General features: G+C 34.6%; 1 pseudogene; it reads right to left on the bottom strand.

Moving 5' to 3' along the window:
* Window positions 1-22,233: 22,233 nt before the first annotated feature.
* LOC145094815 (berberine bridge enzyme-like 8 pseudogene) lies at window positions 22,234-24,136 on the bottom strand (annotated as a pseudogene).
* Between the last annotated feature and the right edge of the window lie 1,295 nt (window positions 24,137-25,431).

The following is a 25,431-nucleotide window of genomic DNA, read 5'->3' as shown; positions in this document are numbered from 1 at the left end:
AATTGAAATTCATTCTAATCGATCGTTTATCATCCAAATTTCTCTCCCAACCTTCAACAATCATCCAGATTTCTTCAATTAAATCATCGATCAACGTCATCCTGTGTTAATTAATCATCGATATTCGTCAATAACACGTGTTGACAACAAAAATTTGTTTTTTGCTCTTTCAATCCAACCTTCAATTCTGCTTGAATACGATCAGATCTTCAACATCTACGACTAATTATACTCCCAGCGTTATTAGATCAACATCATTGATAATCACCAAAAAATCCACTTCATATCATTCATTCAACATCGATTCTCAAATAAAACTTCAAAACTGAGGTTAGAAAAAGATCAAATTGTTTTTTTGTTTGAAAATTTTCATATAATTCTCTATTTATCTACTATTTTGTAAGATTTAAATAGTCAAAATATCATGTTTTTAACATTTTTAAAAAAGTTAAATTGTATGCACTCCAATTGTTTGATGAAATGCATAAACTAAATGTGACATCCCCAAAATCTCGGCTAGAAAAGACCGATTTTCATTTATGCTTTTAAAATAATTTCAGAGTAAATCCTTTTGATTTGAAACAGTTGCGGAATTTGTTCCCAAAAACAAAACGTGATAAAACAATGTTTACCAAAGCATTTCATAAAAGAAATGTATTTTCATTATATAATCAAAACTCGGGGTGTCATGTTCCGATACAGACCATAAAGCATAAACGATAACATTACAAGTCATTCAACAAATATATACATATACAAACTTTTAAACAAAACAACTTGATGGTTCATCCATCTTATGCCCTTGCGCCACTTCCTGTAATACAAATAAAACTGAGTGGGTCAGGCTTGGGAGCCTGGTGAGCATATAGGGTTTTCAACCCACAATAAATAATTAAATTAATTTTCATCAACCAACAATAACCCAATTACCCATTCCCGTTATTCTCACTTTATGTCTCTAAAATAACTAACACAAGGGACCTAGTCTAAGAATATTTCATTGGGGCGACAACACATGCTTCGGGGGTTCCTCAGCAATATAGGTCAAATAAGGCAACCATGAGGGGGATGGAGTACAACGAATGAACACCCGAGTTCATTAACACCTACAGGTGGCGAACCTGCTAGCGTTCCACATGACTGTCTAGAAAAGTCTGTGGTCGTCATCTAAACTCCGCTAGATGACTGAATCAAAACAACAACGAGGCCTCTCATCTGTTTATTACGCACCAACTATCTACCCATGTCCTACCCAACATATTAGTAGATAAAAATATACATTTTTATACATAGTTTAAAAACCTGTATAGCATGCTTTAATCAATACATATTCCACATAACAGATGAGGCACACACACACATAACACGTATTTCATAGAGAATAAATCAGATCTATGAGATAGAAGAGAGTGAATATACATTCACACATATAACAAAAAAAATATATACACATAGCACGTATTTTATATAAAATACTTAATAATTATGTGTTAGAAGAAAGTAACCACACACTCACTTGATCAGAAGATGATCGGACAGCACTACGACTTGTAGAAGTAATATTCTTCAGCAGATCTGGAAGATCTTCACAAAATTAGAACTCCTTGCGGGCAGAGCTTTGGCTCGAGAATCACACTTCTCGGGATCTCGGGGCTTCGGGACTTGCTTCGGGGCTCGGGAATGATACCGGGGCTTCAGGATAATTCTTGCACAAAAAACGATGCAAAAACGCGAGAAAAATGGAAGAAATGAGCAATGAACTTGGTTGCCCTCAAGATCCTTTTATTGGGGCTGGAAGTTCGAATTACGTTGGGCGTAATATGAAATTACGCTGGGCGTAATGACGATAGGGTCGTTGACTCCCCCCATGGATAATATCGGTTAATATATATTTAAATTAAATATCGAAAATATTTAATACATTTCAAAAATTCATATCTTCCTCATACGAACTCCGTTTTCGATGTTCTTTATATCCACGCGTATGTGAGACTACGATCTACAACTTTCGTTTAGACTCCATCGGCTAATTTTGAATTTATTTTTATTATTTATTTTTAGTAGGCCGAGACAGGAAAACTCCGTTATAAATTCATAACTTCTTCATCCGACGTCCGTTTTCGCCTATCTTTCTATCGTTTTACTACTATTAACGAGACCTTCGATTCTCATTTAGATTGTTTCGGCTAAAAACCGCTCGATCTCAAATCGAGTATTCGGGCTGCATACTGCTAAGTCGAAACTTCGAAAAATCGTAACTTCCTCATACGAAGTCAGATTTTGGCGTTCTTTTTATGCACGCTCTCGGTTTAACAAATTCTACAACTTTTGTTTAGATTGCTAAGGCTAAATATTGCTCTAACGTAAATTTCACTTTTTACGTCATTCAGCGTTGTCAGTTCTGTCGCGAAACTTCGACAGGTCATAACTTCTTCATTATAACTCGGATTTCGGCATTCTTTATATCTCTGGAATCCTTGTTTCAACCACTACATCTTTATGCAAAGATACCGGGCTTATCTCACACTTCAAATTTGACGCTTATTTTATTCTTAATTCATTAAATTATAATAATTAAGAAAATAAACACATAATTCACATAATTCACATAATACTCAAATATTTCATCATTAATACTTCAAAAAGAGTTACAAGGGTTAACCTAGACTATTACATCAACAATAACGCCTAGCTTGGAAACGCGGGTGTTACACTAAATTGCCACGTTATATTCATATATGAATATGTTTTCTCACCTGAATCAGTATATGATTATTAAAACAAAAAAATGAATATGAAGTCTGTATGTTATTCATATGTGAATAACATATAAAAATTATATATATTTGTGAAAACACATTGTAATATTCATATGTGAATATACTGTGTAATATTTGTGACATCCCCATTTTCACGGCCAGAAAAGACCGATTTTGTTTATGCTTTATAAAAATCAGAGTACTTCTTTTAATAAAAATGTTGTGGAATTTGTTCCCAGAAAAACATGGTAAATACGTTATTAAAAAATTTTCGAAGAAACGTATTTATTTCATTTTAAAACGTTTGGGATGTCATCGTTAATACAGAAACATAAGCATAAACAGAACTTACAATTATTTACACTAGTGATCTACATCTCTTTAAATCTCTCAGTGTAATGTTACCTCATATAAAAGTCGTTTTCGAACCCTATTGCCTCTAATTTGACTAACCTGAATTTGTGGGCGGTACAATTATCTCCCCCTTAGGATGATCACGTCCCGGAATCATCAACGAAACAGGGTTCTTATAATGACTCCATACGTCATCTCTTCATCCTAGGTAATTATAACTTCTGTATTCCTTCAAGTTTATTTCTTATACTCATTGACTGTAAGCAGTACTTAATCGTACACCTGCTTTCTACCTCAGGTTAGACTCCAAATTATGACCTTTAAGTCACAATTCCGATCCTTACTGGATACGAACTTGAGATGAGTTCTTTTGTTACTATAATGGACTGATGTGTCATGTTCTAATGACCTATCATCATATGTTGTAACTCAAAGACTTAGGTCTTTTAGAGTTAAATTCTAAAATAGACTATGCCTTCCTTCATGTTTTAATGTGATATAATCACACTTTAACATTTAGGCAATTCTGGCTACCAACTCTTTTAACAACGAGCACGATACTTCTATTGATCACTTTGATTTCAATCGTTTCGTTTAAGTCGGATGCTACATTAAACTTGATTCTCTGAACCACGTAACCTACTCATCGTAGTCGGACGCTACATTAAACTTGATTCCCTGATCCAAGTGTGAGTCCTGTGCTTCCGGTAGTATAGGCCTCTACTACCATTCACACCTACTCATACTCGTCCCAAGTATTGTCCCGCAGTTTTTCCAAGTTATCATACAAGAAAACCACACAACAACTTAACACATCAGATAACAAAACAAAGGTTTTATATTATTTCTTGAAACGATTACATAGGTGTTCAAGTTCACCCTAGATTATGCCTCTAATAGGCTACATCATATGACACTATCTATATGGCTTCTTCATAATTCGATCTCTATATATCCATCCTTACTCATAATTCCTTGCATCGTCAGCTGCTTCGTTAAGGATGATTTGAAATGTTCTTGCCTTTGGTTTTGGCGGCAAATTTGGCTTTGTAGCCCCTTCTCTCTTTGGGCAATCTTGCTTGAAGTGCCCTTCCTCGTTACATTCGTAACACACCCTTTTGTTGAACTTACACTCGTTGGCATAATGCCCAAGCTTCCCACACTTGAAACAAGTCCACTCCTCACCACATTTTCCAGAGTGTTTCTTTTTGCACTTCTCGCACCATCTTTCTTCGCTCCCTCCTCTAAATTTCCTGGTACTGGTCTTGCTTCTCTCATCGGGCTTTGCAGACCCCTCAAACTTCCTCTTTTCACCAACCTCAATCTTGTTGGCAGCTCTTCCCTTAATCATATCTTCCACAGACTTGGCAGCCCAGATAGCTGCCTCCAGAGTAGGTGCCTGACGCACTGGCACCGCGTACTCCCATGGAAGTCCCTTTGCGTACTTGTCGATTTTCGTCAGCTCATCCGGAACAAGGCGCAAGGCAAACTCCATCTTCTCTGTGAAGTTGTTGGTATATTCATCAATTGACATGCTTCCTTTCTGCATGGTTAGAAACTGGTTCTTTAGCTCGAGCAGGTGTTGAGCTGAGCAGTACTTTCGTTTGAATTGTACCAGAAATTCTGCCCATGTCAGTTGCAGGGGCTTGTTAGGGCTTAAAGTCTTCCCCAAGGTATTCCACTAACGTACAACGCCTCCTCGAAACTGACGCACTGCAAACGTGCTCTGTAGCTTCCCTCTGCAACCGCATGTCATGAAAGCTAACTCCATCTCCGAGATCCAATCCATGACCCCGATCGGATCCTCCTTTCCAGTGAAAGTCGATGGCTTGCAAGTCAGAAAATCCTTGTACTTGCATCCATTCCTCTCGACTTCATCATCTTGGTTGTTCTGTTGAACTATTGGTGGGTGACTTGACCAATAGTGCCACTGTAGTCTCCTTCCTCAGTCTGCCCTTCGTTCAACTCGAGTTGTTCGATCTGAATAGTGGCTTCCTCTCGATTTTGCTGGAGCAAACATCTAGTTTCCTCCATTTGACGATCCAACATCGCTTGGATCATAACTTGCACTCCGGCCATCGTGACTGGCTCAGCAATGGCTTCCATCACCGGTATTTGCTCAATCACTAGGGGTTGGTTTCTGTTCCCATTTGCATTCATGTTTCCGCTATGGGTTCTTGCCATCTTGATCTATATACCGTATAAGGTGAATCTAGATCTTAATTTAGGATTGACGTCTTAAATCATCCTTACCACCCCGAAATGTTTATATGCTAGTTCTAATATCGTAGTTAAACGCTTAGAATCCTAAACACATAAGGTTTCCAAATCCGGTCGGCAACAAACCATAGATCCGAACAAATAATAGCATATCAGGCACAAGCATTTAGCACATAAAAGCATTTTAGGCACAATTCCTAAAATAATCTAGTGCTCACACCTCACAATCATCGCTTAGCATTCTAAGTTTAAGTCTAGAAATAAATCCATATTCCTAGTTCGCTTAAACTAATGCTCTGATACCAACTGTGACATCCCCATTTTCACGGCCAGAAAAGACCGATTTTGTTTATGCTTTATAAAAATCAGATTACTTCTTTTAATAAAAATGTTGCGGAGTTTGTTCCCAGAAAAACATGGTAAATATGTTATTAAAACATTTTCGAAGAAACGTATTTATTTCATTTTAAAACGTTTGGGATGTCATCGTTAATACAGAAACATAAGCATAAACAGAACTTACAATTATTTACACTAGTGATCTACATCTCTTTGAATCTCTCAGTGTAATGTCACTTCATATCAACACCTCTGATATAAATAAACTGAGTGGGTCAGGTTGGGAAACCTGGTGAGCACATAGGGTTTTCAACCCACAATAATATAGTTATTATTTTTAAACATCAAGCAATCAACCCAATTACCCATTCCCATTATCCTCACATTACGTCCCTAAAACATCTAACACAAGGGACTTAGTCAAAGACTATCATTGGGATGGAGTGTACCTGGTGAGCACACAGTTCAGACAGTTCGAATGAGCACACAGTTCGAATAAACACACAGTTCGAATAAACACCTACAGGTTGCGAGCCTGCTAGTGTTCCACGGGACTGTCTAGAATAGTCCGTGGTCGTCATCTATACTCTACTAGATGACTAGATCATCAAGAACAGCTATAACGAGGCCTCTCATTATTTTATTTTGTCACACAGCAACTATTACATCTACCCATGTTTTACCCAACACATTTTGTAGATATAAAATACATATACAGTTTAAATCATTGAAAACATGTATAAAATGTTCATCCAGCATAGATAGCAAGTATTCAGATAATATGCACACATAGCACGTAATTTATATAAAATACTTCATATCTATGTGTAAGCTGAAAGTAACTATGCACTCACCTGAGAAGGTGGTGACTCGGTACTCGGACAACGCTTCGTTTACGTTAAAATAATTTCTTTTGACGAAACCTAGTATTATCACCACTAGATTTTGGTCTAATATTACCGTGACTAATTATTAGTCTTATTATTATTATTATATAAGCGTTTAAACAATACTTTCCAACTACTATGTACAGACAGGGGCCAGACATAAAACACCGGAGGGCAGGACCATTTTGGCGTATAGCACTTCTGAAATCCAACAACCCTATGCGGCCCTTTAAACCAGATTCCCCGTACCGCGAGTAGTTAAAAAGATATTATAACGACACTTATATAAGTCATAATAATAGCTCAAATATTTATTATAAATTTATAATAACAATACTAATTTTAAATATATTTAAAATAGGGTAAGCATAACTTACTTTCAAGGGGATTTTAGCTAGGAGTCGGGCTCTGCAGGGGCAGAACTTCGTCGCTGAATCGTTCTAAGAAAGATTCGTGCAGCGCTTCAGCGCTCGCCTTACTATACTAAAACTACAGAAAGAGAAGTCGAATCACTAGGTACCGAAATACTCGGGGGATAAGGAGAGAAAGACTCTTGAATCAAGAGAATGGTGCAAGAAATATGAGAGCCCAAGCCTCTTATTTATAGTAATTGAATTTACAAAAACTACCCTCCATAATTACTTAATGACTTTATAGTTATATAAACAACTAAACACCCCTTTATAATACTATTTTAAATAGATTTAACAATATTTGCACTAAACTAATATCGAAAGAACTCAACATTAGTCTTATAATGACCACGTCGTCGATACCTTTCTAATGATATATACATATGTATATATATATATATATATATATATATATATATATGTATGTATGTATGTACATATGATTTATACTTTATTTTAATACGTAAATATGCTATTATAATTTGTAACTCGTTCATACGAACTCTGTTTTTGACGTTATTTATATCCACGCGTAGGTGGAGACGTACTCTACAACTTTCGTTTAGACTCCGTTGGTTAATTTTGACTTTATTTTTAAAGTTATATTTTTAACAGGCCGGGATAGGATTGGTCCGTTAAAATCCTCATAACTTCTTCATCCGACATCCGTTTTCGCCCATCTTTTTCTCGTTACGCTACTCTCAACGAGATCTTCGATTCTCGTTTAGGTCGTGTTGGCTAAAAATCACTAGATCTAATATTCGAATTTCGGGCTGTACACTACTAACTCGAAACTTCGAAAAATGATAACTTCTTCATACGAAGTCAGATTTGGGCGTTCTTTTTATCGATGTTCTTAGTTTAACATATTCTACGACTTTCGTTTAGATCGCTAAGGCTAAATCTCACTCTATCGAAATTCACTATTTACGCTTCCCGGTACCGTGCCGGTTCTGACGCGAAACTTCGACGGGTCATAACTTCTTCGTTATAACTCGGATTTCGGCATTCTTTATATGTACGAAAACCTTGTAACATACTCTACAACTTGGTTAAGATTATTTATTCTAAATAATATCTTGTCTAAAAGTCGTTTTCAACCCCTATTGACTCTAATTTGACTAGCTCGGATTGCGGGCGTTACAATTATCTACCCGTTAGGATGATTACGTCCCGGAATCATCAACGAAACAGGGTTCTTATAATGACTCCATACGTCATCTCTTCATCCTAGGTAATTATAACTTCTGTATTCCTTCAAGTTTATTTCTTATACTCATTGACCGTAAGCAGTACTTAATCGTACACCTGCTTTCTACCTCAGGTTAGACTCCAAATTATGACCTTTAAGTCACAATTCCGATCCTTACTGGATACGAACTTGAGATGAGTTCTTTTGTTACTATAATGGACTGATGTGTCATGTTCTAATGACCTATCATCATATGTTGTAACTCAAAGACTTAGGTCTTTTAGAGTTAAATTCTAAAACAGACTATGCCTTCCTTCATGTTTTAATGTGATATAATCACACTTTAACATTTAGGCAATTCTGGCTACCAACTCTTTTAACAACGAGCGCGATACTTCTATTGATCACTTTGATTTCAATCGTTTGGTGTACGTCGGACGCTACATTAAACTTGGTTCTCTGAACCACGTAACCTACTCATCGTAGTCGGACTCAATGGGATATGACCACTAGGGTCGGGATAACAACAATCTTCTTAGTCATTACCGAAACAATGGTAACGACATACTTGAATAAAACGAAATCAATTACTAGCTTCTTGGTAACCTTGTGACTTTCCCTGATCCAAGTGTGAGTCCTGTGCTTCTGGTAGTATAGGCCTCTACTACCATTCACACCTACTCATACTAGTCCCAAGTATTGTCCCGCAGTTTTTCCAAGTTATCATACAAGCAAACCACACAACAACTTAACACATCAGATAACAAAACAAAGGTTTTATATTATTTCTTGAAACGATTACATAGGTGTTCAAGTTCACCCTAGATTATGCTTCTAATAGGCTACATCATATGACACTATCTATATGGCTTCTTCATAATTTGATCTCTATATATCCATCCTTACTCCTGATTCCTTGCATCGTCAGCTGCTTCGTTAAGGATCGTTTGAAATGCTCTTGCCTTTGGTTTTGGCGGCACATTTGGCTTTGTAGCCCCTTCTCTCTTTGGGCAATCTTGCTTGAAGTGCCCTTCCTCGTTACATTCGTAACACACCCTTTTGTTGAATTTACACTCGTTGGCATAATGCCCAAGCTTCCCACACTTGAAACAAGTCAACTCCTCACCACATTTTCCAGAGTGTTTCTTTTTGCTCTTCTCGCACCATCTTTCTTCGCTCCCTCCTATAAACTTCCTGGTACTGGTCTTGCTTCTCTCATCGGGCTTTGCAGACCCCTCAAACTTCCTCTTTCACCAACCTCAATCTTGTTGGCATTTCTTCCCTTAATCATATCTTCCACAGACATGCAGCCCAGATAGCTGCCTCCAGAGTAGGTGCCTGACGCACTGGCACCGCGTACTCCCATGGAAGTCCCTTTGCGTACTTGTCGATTTTCGTCAGCTCATCCAGAACAAGGCGCAAGGCAAACTCCATCTTCTCTGTGAAGTTGTTGGTATATTCATCAATTGACATGCTTCCCTTCTTTAGGGTTAGAAACTGGTTCTCTAGCTCGAGCAGGTTTTGAGCTGAGCAGTACTTTCGTTTGAATTGTACCAGAAATTCTGCCCATGTCAGTTGCAGGGCTTGTTGGGGCTTAAAGTCTTCCCCAAGGTATTCCACCAACGTACAGCGCCTCCTCGAAACTGACGCACTGCAAACGTGCTCTGTAGCTTCCCTCTGCAACCGCATGTCATGAAAGCTAACTCCATCTCCGAAATCCAATCCATGACCCCGATCGGATCCTCCTTTCCAGTGAAAGTCGATGGCTTGCAAGTCAGAAAATCCTTGTACTTGCATCCATTCCTCTCGACTTCGTCATCTTGGTTGTTTTGTTGAACTATTGGTGGGTTGACTTGACCAATAGTTCCTCTGTAGTCTCCTTCCTCAGTCTACCCTTCGTTCAACTCGAGCTGTTCGATCTGAATAGTGGCTTCCTCTCGATTTTGCTGGAGCAAACATCTAGTTTCCTTCATTTGACGATCCAACATCGCTTGGATCATAACTTGCACTCCGGCCATCGTGACTGGCTCAGCAGTGGCTTCCATCACCGGTATTTGCTCAATCACTAGGGGTTGGTTTCTGTTCCCATTTGCATTCACGTTTCCGCTACGGGTTCTTGCCATCTTGATCAATACACCGAATAAGGTGAATCTAGATCTTAATTTAGGATTGACGTCTTAAATCATCCTTACCACCCCGAAACGTTTATATGCTATTTCTAATATCGTAGTTAAACGCTTAGAATCCTAAACACATAAGGTTTCCAGATCCGGTCGGCAGCAGACCAAAGATCCGAACAAATAACAGCATATCAGGCACAAGCATTTAGCACATAAAAGCATTTTAGGCACAATTCCTAAAATAATCTAGTGCTCACACCTCACAATCATCGCTTAGCATTCTAAGTTTAAGTCTAGAAATAAATCCATATTCCTAGTTCGCTTAAACTAATGCTCTGATACCAACTGTGACATCCCCATTTTCACGGCCATAAAAGATCGATTTTGTTTATGCTTTATAAAAATCAGATTACTTCTTTTAATAAAAATGTTGCGGAATTTGTTCCTAGAAAAACATGGTAAATACGTTATTAAAACATTTTCGAAGAAACGTATTTATTTCATTTTAAAACGTTTGGGATGTCATCGTTAATACAGAAACATAAGCATAAATAGAACTTACAATTATTTACACTAGTGATCTACATCTCTTTAAATCTTTCAGTGTAATGTCACTTCATATCAACACTTGTGATATAAATAAACTGAGTGGGTCAGGTTGGGAAACCTGGTGAGCACATAGGGTTTTCAACCCACAATAATATAGTTATTAATTTTAAACATCAAGCAATCAACCCAATTACCCATTCCCGTTATCCTCACATTACATCCCTAAAACATCTAACACAAGGGACTTAGTCAAAGGACTATCATTGGGATGGAGTGTACCTGGTGAGCACACAGTTCACACATTTCGAATGAACACACAGTTCGAATAAACACACAGTTCGAATAAACACCTACAGGTTGCGAGCCTGCTAGTGTTCCACTGAACTGTCTAGAATAGTCCGTGGTCGTCATCTAAACTCCGCTAGATGACTAGATCATCAAGAACAGCTATAACGAGGCCTCTCATTATTTTATTTTGTCACACAGCAACTATTACATCTACCCATGTTTTACCCAACACATTTTGTAGATATAAAATACATATACAGTTTAAATCATTGAAAACATGTATAAAACGTTCATCCAGCATAGATATCAAGTATTCAGATAATATGCACACATAGCACGTAATTTATATAAAATACTTCATATCTATGTGTAAGCTGAAAGTAACTATGCACTCACCTGAGAAGGTGGTGACTCGGTAGTCGGACAGCGCTTCGTTTACTTTAAAATAATTTCCTTTGATGAAACCTAGTATTATCACCACTAGATTTTAGTCTAATATTACCGTGACTAATTATTAGTCTTATTATTATTATTATTATATAAGCGTTTAAACAATACTTTCCAACTACTATGTACAGACAGGGGCCAGACATAAAACACCGGAGGGCAGGACCATTTTGGCGTATAGCACTTCTGAAATCCAACAACCCTATGCGGCCCTTTAAACCAGATTTCCCGTACCGCGAGTAGTTAAAAAATATTATAACGACACTTATATAAGTCATAATAATAGCATTACAAATTTATAATAACAATACTAATTTTAAATATAAATAATATTTAAAATAGGGTAAGCATAACTTACATTCAAGGGGATTTTAGCTAGGAGTCGGGCTCTGCAGGGGCAGAACTTCGTCGCTGAATCTTTCTAAGAAAGATTCGTGCAGCGCTTCAGTGCTCACCTTACTATACTAAAACTACAGAAAGAGAAGTCGAATCACGAGGGACCGAAATACTCGGGGGATAAGGAGAGAAAGACTCTTGAATCAAGAGAATGGTGCAAGAAATATGAGAGCCCAAGCCTCTTATTTATAGTAATTGAATTTACAAAAACTACCCTCCATAATTACTTAATGACCTTATAGTTATATAAACAACTAAACACCCCTTTATAATACTATTTTAAATAGATTTAACAATATTTGCATTAAACTAATATCGAAAGAACTCAACATTAGTCTTATAATGACCGCCTCGTCGATACCTTTCTAATGATATATACATATGTATATATATATATATATATATATATATATATATATATATATATATATATGTGTGTGTGTGTGTGTGTGTGTATGTATATATGATTTATACTTTATTTTAATACGTAAATATGCTATTATAATTTGTAACTCGTTCATACGAACTCTATTTTTGACGTCATTTATATCCACGCGTAGGTGGAGACGTGCTCTACAACTTTCGTTTAGACTCCGTTGGCTAATTTTGACTTTATTTTTAAAGTTATATTTTTAACAGGCCAGGATAGGATTGGTCCGTTAAAATCCTCATAACTTCTTCATCCGACATCCGTTTTCGCCCATCTTTTTCTCGTTACGCTACTCTCAACGAGATCTTCGATTCTCGTTTAGGTCGTGTTGGCTAAAAATCACTCGATCTAATATTCGAATTTCGGGTTGTACACTGCTAACTCAAAACTTCGAAAAATCATAACTTCTTCATACGAAGTCAGATTTGGGCGTTCGTTTTATCGATGTTCTTAGTTTAACATATTCTACGACTTTCGTTTAGATCGCTAAGGCTAAATCTCAATCTATCGTAAATTCACTATTTACGCTTCCCGGTACCGTGCCGGTTCGGACGCGAAAATTCAACGGGTCATAACTTCTTCGTTATAACTCGGATTTCGGCGTTCTTTATATGTACGGAAACCTTGTAACATACTATACAACTTGGTTAAGATTATTTATTCTAAATAATATCTTGTCGAAAAGTCGTTTTCAACCCCTATTGACTCTAATTTGACTAGCTCGGATTTGCGGGCGTTACAATTATCTACCCGTTAGGATGATTACGTCCCGGAATCATCAACGAAACAGGGTTCTTATAATGACTCCATAAGTCATCTCTTCATCCAAGGTAATTATAACTTCTGTATTCCTTCAAGTTTATTTCTTAGACTCATTGACTGTAAGCAATACTTAATCCTACACCTGCACTCTACCTCAGGTTAGACTCCAAATTATGACCTTTAAGTCACAATTCCGATCCTTACTGGATACGAACTTGAGATGAGTTCTTTTGTTACTATAATGGACTGATGTGTCATATTCTAATGACCTATCATCATATGTTGCAACTCTTAGACTTAGGTCTTTTAGAGTTAAATTCTAAAATAGACTATGCCTTCCTTCATGTTTTAATGTGATATAATCACACTTTAACATTTAGGCAATTCTGGATACCAACTCTTTTAACAACGAGCGCGATACTTCTATTGATCGCTTTGATTTCAATCGTTTGGTTTAAGTCGGACGCTACATTAAACTTGGTTCTCTGAACCACGTAACCTACTCATCGTAGTCGAACTCAATGGGATATGACCACTAGGGTCGGGATAACAACAATCTTCTTAGTCATTACCGAAACAATGGTAACGACATACTTGAATAAAACAAAATCAATTACTAGCTTCTTGGTAACCTTGTGACTTTCCCTGATCCAAGTGTGAGTCCTGTGCTTCCGGTAGTATATGCCTCTACTACCATTCACACCTACTCATACTCGTCCCAAGTATTGTCCCGCAGTTTTTCCAAATTATCATACAAGAAAACCACACAACAACTTAACACATCAGATAACAAAACAAAGGTTTTATATTATTTCTTGAAACGATTACATAGGTGTTCAAGTTCACCCTAGATTATGCCTCTAATAGGCTACATCATATGACACTATCTATATGGCTTCTTCATAATTCGATCTCTATATATATCCATCCTTACTCATAATTCCTTGCATCGTCAGCTGCTTCGTTAAGGATCATTTGAAATGCTCTTGCCTTTGGTTTTGGCGGCACATTTGGCTTTGTAGCCCCTTCTCTCTTTGGGCAATCTTGCTTGAAGTGCCCTTCCTCGTTACATTCGTAACACACCCTTTTGTTGAACTTACACTCGTTGGAATAATGCCCAAGCTTCCCACACTTGAAACAAGTCAACTACTCACCACATTTTCCAGAGTGTTTCTTTTTACACTTCTCGCACCATCTTTCTTCGCTCCCTCCTCTAAACTTCCTGGTACTGGTCTTGCTTCTCTCATCAGGCTTTGCAGACCCCTCAAACTTCCTCTTTTCACCAACCTCAATCTTGTTGGCATTTCTTCCCTTAATCATATCTTCCACAGACTTGGCAGCCCAGATAGCTGCCTCTAGAGTAGGTGCCTGACGCACTGGCACCGCGTACTCCCATGGAAGTCCCTTTGCGTACTTGTCGATTTTCGTCAGCTCATCCGGAACAAGGCGCAAGGCAAAATCCATCTTCTCTGTGAAGTTGTTGGTATATTCATCAATTGAAATGCTTCCCTTCTTCAGGGTTAGAAACTGGTTCTCTAGCTCGAGCAGGTTTTGAGCTGAGCAGTACTTTCGTTTGAATTGTACCAGAAATTCTGCCCATGTCAGTTGCAGGGGCTTCTTGGGGCTTAAAGTCTTCCCCAAGGTATTCCACCAATGTACAACGCCTCCTCGAAACTGACGCACTGCAAACGTGGTATGTAGCTTCCTTTTGCAACCGCATGTCATGAAAGCTAACTCCATCTCCGAGATCCAATCCATGACCCCGATCGGATCCTCCTTTCCAGTGAAAGTCGATGGCTTGCAAGTCAGAAAATCCTTGTACTTGCATCCATTCCTCTCGACTTCGTCATCTTGGTTGTTTTGTTGAACTATTGGTGGGTTGACTTGACCAATAGTTCCTCTGTAGTCTCCTTCCTCAGTCTGCCCTTCGTTCAACTCGAGCTGTTCGATCTGAATAGTGGCTTCCTCTCGATTTTGCTGGAGCAAACATCTAGTTTCCTTCATTTGACGATCCAACATCGCTTGGATCATAACTTGCACTCCGGCCATCGTGACTGGCTCAGCAGTGGCTTCCATCACCGGTATTTGCTCAATCACTAGGGGTTGGTTTCTGTTCCCATTTGCATTCACGTTTCCGCTACGGGTTCTTGCCATCTTGATCAATACACCGAATAAGGTGAATCTAGATCTTAATTTAGGATTGACGTCTTAAATCATCCTTACCACCCCGAAACGTTTATATGCTATTTCTAATATCGTAGTTAAACGCTTAGAATCCTAAACACATAAGGTTTCCAGATCCGGTCGGCAGCAGACCAAAGATCCGAACAAATAACAGCATATCAGGCACAAGCATTTAGCACATAAAAGCATTTTAGGCACAATTCCTAAAATAATCTAGTGCTCACACCTCACAATCATCGCTTAGCATTCTAAGTTTAAGTCTAGAAATAAATCCATATTCCTAGTTCGCTTAAACTAATGCTCTGATACCAACTGTGACATCCCCATTTTCACGGCCAGAAAAGATCGATTTTGTTTATGCTTTATAAAAATCAGAGTACTTCTTTTAATAAAAATGTTGCGGAATTTGTTCCTAGAAAAACATGATAAATACGTTATTAAAATATTTTCGAAGAAACGTATTTATTTCATTTTAAAAGGTTTGGGATGTCATCGTTAATACAGAAACATAAGCATAAATAGAACTTACAATTATTTACACTAGTGATCTACATCTCTTTAAATCTTTCAGTGTAATGTCACTTCATATCAACACTTGTGATATAAATAAACTGAGTGGGTCAGGTTGGGAAACCTGGTGAGCACATAGGGTTTTCAACCCACAATAATATAGTTATTATTTTTAAACATCAAGCAATCAACCCAATTACCCATTCTCGTTATCCTCACATTACTTCCCTAAAACATCTAACACAAGGGACTTAGTCAAAGGACTATCATTGGGATGGAGTGTACCTAGTGAGCACACAGTTCACACAGTTCGAATGAACACATAGTTCGAATAAACACACAGTTCGAATAAACACCTACAGGTTGCGAGCCTGCTAGTGTTCCGCTGGACTGTCTAGAATAGTCCGTGGTCGTCGTCTATACTCCGCTAGATGACTAGATCATCAAGAACAGCTATAACGAGGCCTCTCATTATTTTATTTTGTCACACAGCAACTATTACATCTACCCATGTTTTACTCAACACATTTTGTAGATATAAAATACATATACAGTTTAAATCATTGAAAACATGTATAAAACGTTCATCCAGCATAGATAGCAAGTATTCAGATAATATGCACACATAGCACGTAATTTATATAATATACTTCATATCTATGTGTAAGCTGAAAGTAACTATGCACTCACCTGAGAAGGTGGTGACTCGGTACTCGGACAGCGCTTCGTTTACTTTAAAATAATTTCCTTTGACGAAACCTAGTATTATCACCACTAGATTTTAGTCTAATATTACCGTGACTAATTATTAGTCTTATTATTATTATTATTATTATTATTATTATTATTATTATTATTATTATTATTATTATATAAGCGTTTAAACAATACTTTCCAACTACTATGTACAGACAGGGGCCAGACATAAAACACCGGAGGGCAGGACCATTTTGGCGTATAGCACTTCTGAAATCCAACAACCCTATGCGGCCCTTTAAACCAGATTCCCCGTACCGCGAGTAGTTAAAAAGATATTATAACGGCACTTATATAAGTCATAGTAATAGCTCAAATATTTATTATAAATTTATAATAACAATACTAATTTTAAATATAAACTATATTTAAAATAGCGTAAGCATAACTTACTTTTAAGGGGATTTTAGCTAGGAGTCGGGCTCTGCAGGGGCAGAACTTCGTCGCTGGATCTTTCCGTACATATAAAGAAGTCGAATCACGAGGGACCGAAATGCTCGGGGGATAAGGAGAGAAAGACTCTTGAATCAAGAGAATGGTGCAAGAAATATGAGAGCCCAAGCCTCTTATTTATAGTAATTGAATTTACAAAAACTACCCTCCATAATTACTTAATGACCTTATAGTTATATAAACAACTAAACACCCATTTATAATACTATTTTAAATAGATTTAACGATATTTGCACTAAACTAATATCGAAAGAACTCAACATTAGTCTTATAATAACCGCCTCGTGGATACCTTTCTAATGATATATACATATGTATATATATGTGTATGTATATATGATTTATACTTTATTTTAATATGTAAATATATTATTATAATTTGTAACTCGTTCATACAAACTCCATTTTTGACGTTATTTATATCCACGCGTAGGTGGAGACGTACTCTACAACTTTCGTTTAGACTCCGTCGGCTAATTTTGACTTTATTTTTAAAGTTATATTTTTAACAGGCCGGGACAGGATTGGTCCGTTAAAATCCTCATAACTTCTTCATCCGACATCCATTTTCGTCCATCTTTTTCTCGTTACGCTACTCTCAACGAGATCTTCGATTCTCGTTTAGGTTGTGTCGGCTAAAAATCACTCGATCTAATATTCGAATTTCGGGTTGTACACTGCTAACTCGAAACTTCGAAAAATGATAACTTCTTCATACGAAGTCAGATTTGGGCATTCTTTTTATCGATGTTCTTAGTTTAACATATTCTATGACTTTCATTTAGATCGCTAAGGCTAAATCTCACTCTATCGTAAATTCACTATTTACGCTTCCCGATACCGTGCCGGTTCTGACGCGAAACTTCAACGGGTCATAACTTCTTCGTTATAACTCGGATTTCGGCGTTCGTTATATGTACGGAAACCTTGTAACATACTCTAAAACTTGGTTAAGATTATTTATTCTAAATAATCTTTTGTCGAAAAGTCGTTTTCGACCCCTATTGCCTCTAATTTGACTAGCCCAGATTTGCGGGCGTTACAATATTCATAAGTGAATATACCATGTAATGTTCAAATGTGATATACCATGTAATATTCAGATATGAAAATATTATCTAATATTCATAAGTGAATATACCATCTAATATTCACAAGTGGATATACTATCTAATATTCACAAGTAAAATATTAAAACACAAAACAAATATGCAAGTCTGTATGTTATTCATATGTGAATAACATATATAAAATTATATATATTTCTGAAAACACCTTGTAATATTCATATATAAATATACTGTAAAATATTCACATATGAATATACCAACTATTATTTATAAGTGAATATACGATCTAATATTCACAAGTGAATATCTCTGTACTATTCTTATGTGATATACCATGTAATACTATATAATATTCACATATGAAAATATCGTCTAATATTCATAAGTGAATATATCATCTAACATTCACAAGTGAATATACTATGTAATATTCACAAGTGAATGCATCGTCTAATATTTAAATATGAATATACTATGTTTATTATATGTTATATTCACATATGAATGATACTAAACTGTAAAAAAAGTTAATCATACTTTTTATTCATAAGTGAATAACGATGTACTGTAGTAAAAAACTAATTCATTTTTATTCAGTTATGAATAACGAAAACTGAAACTATAAAAAAAAATTTTATTTTATCTTAAAACTATATCAATATAGATGTCTATTTATAGAGAATAAAAAATTATGAATTTTGATATATTTAAAATTATTTTTCGATAAAAATAATTCCTTAAAAATAAAAAAATAAAAAAAAACTATGTTTTTGTACATATTAAAGTAATGATTCGCATAGTTTAAGGAAACATGTTTTGTTGAAAACATATGTGCATTTCTTTCCCATTTTCGTCGTTACGTTGGAGGCTTTTGTGACAAAAATAAATGATTGACTGAGAATGATTTCCCATTCTTAACCTTTTTTTTATTCTCAATTGAACCTCCTATATATATATATATATATATATATATATATATATATATATATATATATAGGGTGAGGTTCAATAGAGAACCATAATTAACCAAGGAACCAATTTTTTTTCAACTTTTACAACTTATTTTGTATTAAAAAAAACTAAAAATACAGAAATTCATAATTTTTTATTCTTTTTCCAATAATATAAAATTCGAATTTTTTTTACGTCAAATTCACAATATGAATCTTCGAAAATTCACAACGTGAATCCGGATTTACCGAAAAATATTTTTCATATTCACAATGTTAATATATGAATTTAGATATTTTAGATTTTTTTTTCGTTAAAGAATAAATTCTATAAATTGAAAAAAAGATTTGGTTTTTTAAAGAAGCCATAATTATCGTTTTCTATTGAACTTTTTCGTGTATATATATATATATATATATATATATATATATATATATATATATATATATATATATATATATATATATTATCATTAATATTATGCAATAAAAGACGTCTTCAAAATCTTTTTTATAAAAATATCTATATGTGAAAACTATTTACTTTGTTGACTTTTCCTTATAAAATAAATTTATATAAACTTCATATTTTATTATAAATCAAACAAACATTGTAGGTTGCGAATAAATAAAAAAATTTACAGTATAATTTATATAAGTATGTTATTAAAATAAGGTTAATATTTATAAGGTCATTTAGTTTGTGATATTTTTATTTTTAAACCTAATCTTTTTTCCATACGATGCATGGACATTCATCGATGATCACATATTGCCTATTAAAACTTAAAGATATCAACTTATACCAAACGCATTCTAGTCTAATCCAGCGGTATCTGGTGTTGTCATCATCCTTGAAGTCAAAGGATTAAGTTTCATTGTGAAAATATGTGGAATAATTTAGGAGTACTTTAATTTGTATTCTACATTAAAAAAAAAGATATCAACTTACTCATCATTCAATTATTTAAGACATTGCTTTGAATAAACTAGATTATATACCGCGTTAAACGTGAGAAACGTATAAAAAACATATAATCTTTTACAAATATTGCATAATGATTATAAAAAAAATATATGGTTATTGGTATTATTGAAATGTGTAGAAAATACATTGCAAACGATATATATCTATAATCATTGAAGGATCTCTTTGAAGACAACATTTTTTGTTTTATTAGTTGAACGACATTCCTCGTCTCATATAGTTATGATATTATTATATAATTATATGCAATTTAATTAGACGTTCATTCCATAATAAAGTTACCTAATTTAAACATATATTGACAACCAATATACTGTTTTTTCTACTGCATTAAATATTGACAACTATTTTATTTATTCAAATAAAGTTATATAATATTATTTATAGAATGTTAAATGTTATATGGATGAATGTTAAATGTTATATGGATTTAATTTTAGTATATCATCAATGGAGATTATATTCTAAATCATGATTTGTTTATTTTAAATTGATTATGAATATAAGTGCTAGCTTTTATGTTTGTTCTTATTTATTTGGTATTTGCAAGAAACTTTGCATTAGTTTTGGCGCAGCTTTGAATAATTTTAGTATAACATCAATGTAATTTTGGTATATCTTTCAATTAGATGAAATATCAAATATTGACATTTTATTACTATTGTGATAATTTAATTTATATATTTTATTTTTACTAATCTTAACGGTCTTATTTTTTCTAATAAACTTAACGCTTTTACTAATTGTACTTTTTACAAATCTCCTAATATCTTATAATTTTTGTCTTACTTTATAATTTTTCATAACTATGTTGTATTCAAGATTGACTGCTTTAATAGTTTTTTTTAGTCTATTCAATTTTATATTTCATTTACAACATCACTGTTTGTATGTATTAGGAAATTTCACTTTAAAAATCTTAAATGTCTACACATTGATATTATTTTTTTTTTAATAAACCATGTAATAATTATGGAATATATACCTCATTTTAATTAACATTTACTTCCTTTATTATATCAAATTCATCATTAAATGGATATATTTTTGGAAAGTAATAATTATAATGGGCAACATTATCTAAGACGTAAATGCTTGATATACTTATGGAGAAAAAAATCAGGATCATTAAAAAAATTTATATAAAGAAAATACAAATTTAAATTTGGTGAAATTATGGAAGAAATTACTGACAAAAATTATTTTGGAGGGAGTGGTATTTTTTAAGGTATAATAATATTACAAAATTCAAAATATGTATATTTGTTGTGTAAATTTATAAATTTTATTGTTACTACATAAAGATAAAAAAGTAGGTTGATATGATATACAAAAACATAATAATTTCAATGATATTTTAAAATAATGCCAAAATTAACCGGATTCCTATGAAATAAAACTTTAAAAAAAAATCATTATCGTCTCTAACATATAAAAGTAACATTTTGGTAATTAATGTCAGTTTCCAAGATAGTTAATTTATGTTTTGATAAAGGTACATAATATCTTTTCTTGTTTATTTATTAAGTTTCAGAAAAGTAGTTAACTGATTTCATGTAATTTGTGACAAAGAAAATCGAAATATATGAATACATACATTTGATGAACAAAAAAATAATCAAAAAAATATAAAAAACGAAAGAAGGTACTGACCTTCTACTGCACAAGAGCGAATGTTTGAAGCAGAGAATGGTGATTAAAGTTATAAGCAATAATAATGATGTTGTAGGAAGAGGTTTGAAGAAAAGAAACGTTGAAAATAAATGTGAGCCGTGGATTCAAAGATGAATCGTATATGTATGTGATAATTAGAATATTATTTTTCGGTATTAATGATTTTCTAATAAAAATAGATTTTATATTAATGGTTTATTAATATAAGCGGATTTATATTAATGGTTGGTATTAATGTTTTGATTGAAATGGTTTGTTAGTAATATGCTTTTAAAATTGACTATATTAAAATCTTAATAACCGTAAATTCAAGATTTAAAATATGGAAAGTTTTTATTTGAATTAACTACATTCCATTTCAATCTTTAAGTTATTCTTTAACGATTGGAAAACATTTATTGGAATTAAATACATTCCATATGGAGAAGATGATGTCAGCAATTTGATCTAAGGGTGAAAAAAATAAGATTGAAATATAATCAAGGGTCTAGATTATTTAAGATGATGTCATAAAGTTTCTCTTTTAATAATATTTAGAGATTACATCAATTTGCATATGTTTTTTTCACAGTTAAATGATCCAAATTTATAACCCTCTTATTATTCTTTTATGAAATAGAAACATAAAATATATCTTTTTTTTTTATAAACTACAAGCATATAAAATACATCATTATTATCTGGATTTGGAAACTTGTAATCTTGAAAAGGCCGTTTATTTAACAAAATAATACAAAGCAGTACGTACTGGGCCGGGGAATTGCGCAAGTGAAATTACTTCCTTCAAGATGACAAGGTTGGGATACTTTGCTCATTCCTAAAGAAATTATTAGGATCAACGCTCGTCTTCACCATCGTTAGCCTGTTGTAATTCGTCTCTTTGAAATACTTGTGGCCATAAATCATCCCTTCAGCGTAAGCATTCTTGCCATGGCTGTTGACACCAATGTCCAAATCCCTGTAGTTCAGAAATGCTGCCCTAGGATTCTTAGAAACAAATGGAGTCATGTAATCATACATCATCCTTGTGAAATTCACGTATCGTTTGGCTGCTTCAACGCCAAGTTCTTCCCAGTTTACTTCATATTGAATCTTCGCTATGTTTCCTGATCGATGCGGGAAAGGCTTTGCAAATTCCGAAATTTCACTCATTCTTCCACCATATGGGTTGAAATCCAACAGTTGGTTTTCAAGTTCTTTCATCTTTTTAAATATGAATTCGAATCCTTGTTTTGAAATAGGTTCTTTCACATAATCAGATTTGATCTTTAATGGGTTGAGTTTTTCACCTGTACGGCTTAGAAGAGCAGTAGTTGGAGTACCAATGGAGAAGTCTCTGTAGAAAAGCACGGACTCAATCCAACTCATTTCAATACAGTCCGACTTTTTCAACCCTAATTGTGGAAAATCCTTGTTCATGAGTTTAACAAGTGCTGCCGACTTTCCTAGGTACAATGTTGGAAATGTTGCACGAATAATCTTTTTCCCATTTCTGTTGTTTATGACGTCAAAAGTCATTCGAACGAAAACGTCATTATCAAGTTTATCGGCAACTTGTATCCACCGGTGAGCGATGGTGCTGAGGTTCTGCTGTGATGTTCTTTGGATGTTAAAGACTGTCACAACGGGAGGAACACGAACCAGTTTGATCTTGTATGCTAGAATCACACCGAAGCTGACACCACCACCACCTGTGATTGCCCAAAAAAGTTCTTCACCCATGGACTTCCGATTCAGAAGCTTGCCATTCACATCGATTAACTGAGCATCAACAATATTATCGACGGCGAGGCCATATTTTCTCATCAAGTTACCATATCCTCCACCACTAAAATGGCCACCAACTCCAACAGTAGGGCAAATTCCAGCGGGAAAAGCATGCGTGTTGCTTTTCTCGGCAATTCGATAGTAGACTTCACCAAGAGTCGCACCAGTTTGGACCCATGCAGTTTCATCTTCGATACTTATATTTACGGAGCATAACTTGAACATGTCAACAACGAAGAAGGGTTGGTTTGAATTGGTCACATAGGAAAGCCCTTCATAATCATGGCCTCCGCTTCTGGTTTTCATTAGCAGGCGGTGTGTTTTGGCGCACACAATAGCTGCTTGAATGTGTGAAGGATGTAAGGCGGTGATGATTACGATGGGTTTGGGAGTAGTGGATTCATTGAAGCGAAGGTTACGGATGTAAGCTTGAAAGACGGAGGGAAAAGAGGAGTTACGGGAGGTGTAAAGTTGTCCATTGAGCGGAAAAGAAGGGTCAGCTCGGTGGTTTAGACATCGAGTGAAGCGATTTGTAATGGAACTACAAGTTGCTGAGGATTGGGAATAGAGCAAGACAAGGAGGAATGGAAAAATGAGGTTGAAAATAGACATGATGGCCATTTGTTGTGATATGGTATGCATGGTTTGAGGTTGATACATGCAATTAATTTATATACATAAACCAAAGTTAACTTTCCAATCGGGCGGGCCATCATAAATGTTCAATTAAACCTACAAACCAAACTAGATCTGATCGATTCATCAAGTCATCAATTTTTTGGAAATTGAGTTTAATGAAAACATGATTTCTTATATCGATTCAAAAGTTGTGGGTTAGAATCAAACAATATATTGATATTAATTATACTATAATTAAAATGTAAAATCATTTTCATTTTCATTAATCGTCTTATGATAATTTAATACATCATTTAATACTTCGAAAATTAGCATGTTTGATGGCCTAATTTAAACAACATTATGACTATTTGTTGTATTTTATTTTATTTTGTTTAATTGTGTGGTTTCTGTCTAATTTCCTGTTGTTAGTTTGGTTGTGGGCTTGGGGCAGAACCACACAATCGATTGTCTGTTCGATCTAGATTGTATATAACTTGTATACACCTATTGTTAGTTTGGTTGTGGGCTTGGGGCAGAACTACACAATCGATTGTCTGTTCGATCTAGATTGTATATAACTTGTATACACTAAGTACTCGTAGAAGGAACTAGTACAAGTCATTTCACTTATCATTTATTACATCTGAAAATATAGGATTTTCTGGAGAAACACATCATGTTTTACAAAGAACAAAGAACCTGTTTTCTAAAACAAAACGCTTATGAACTCACCAACTTTAATGTTGACACTCTTTCAAAACCACTTGTATTCTCAGGACACTAGTAGACAGGTACACGCACAAGTTCCTAGAAGATGGAGCATAGTATCTTCAAGTCTTTATTTTGCTATTTAAATTATTTTATTTATTATTATTATTTTTAACAACACTCTAGATTGTAATTTTAAACAAGAGTAAATTACACGAATGGTCCATATGGTTTGGGGTAATTTGCACGTTTGGTCCCTAACTTATTTTTTTAACTCGGAAAGTCCCTATTGTTTGTTTTTGTTACACGTTTTGTCACTACTGTTTGTTTTTGTTACAAGATTGGTCTCTGTCTTACCTAAAAATACTATTATTTATATAGGAAAAAATTGTGGGATAACTAAGATAAGGTGAGGAGGTTGGGATTAGGGTGTGTTTATTTAAATATTTTGAAAAATCAAGGGCAAAATAGTTTTTTTAGGTAAGACATGGACCAAGCGTGTAACAAAAACAAACAGTAAGGACCTTCTGAGTTAAAAAAATAAGTTAGGGACCACGCGCAAATTACCCTGAACCATAGGGACCATTCGTATAA

Source organism: Lactuca serriola, chromosome 3, assembly GCF_051521515.1.
Source record: "Lactuca serriola cultivar US96UC23 chromosome 3, Lser_US96UC23_V15, whole genome shotgun sequence".
NCBI classification, from domain to species: Eukaryota; Viridiplantae; Streptophyta; class Magnoliopsida; order Asterales; family Asteraceae; genus Lactuca; species Lactuca serriola.
This window is presented reverse-complemented; position numbering and strand designations above follow the sequence as displayed.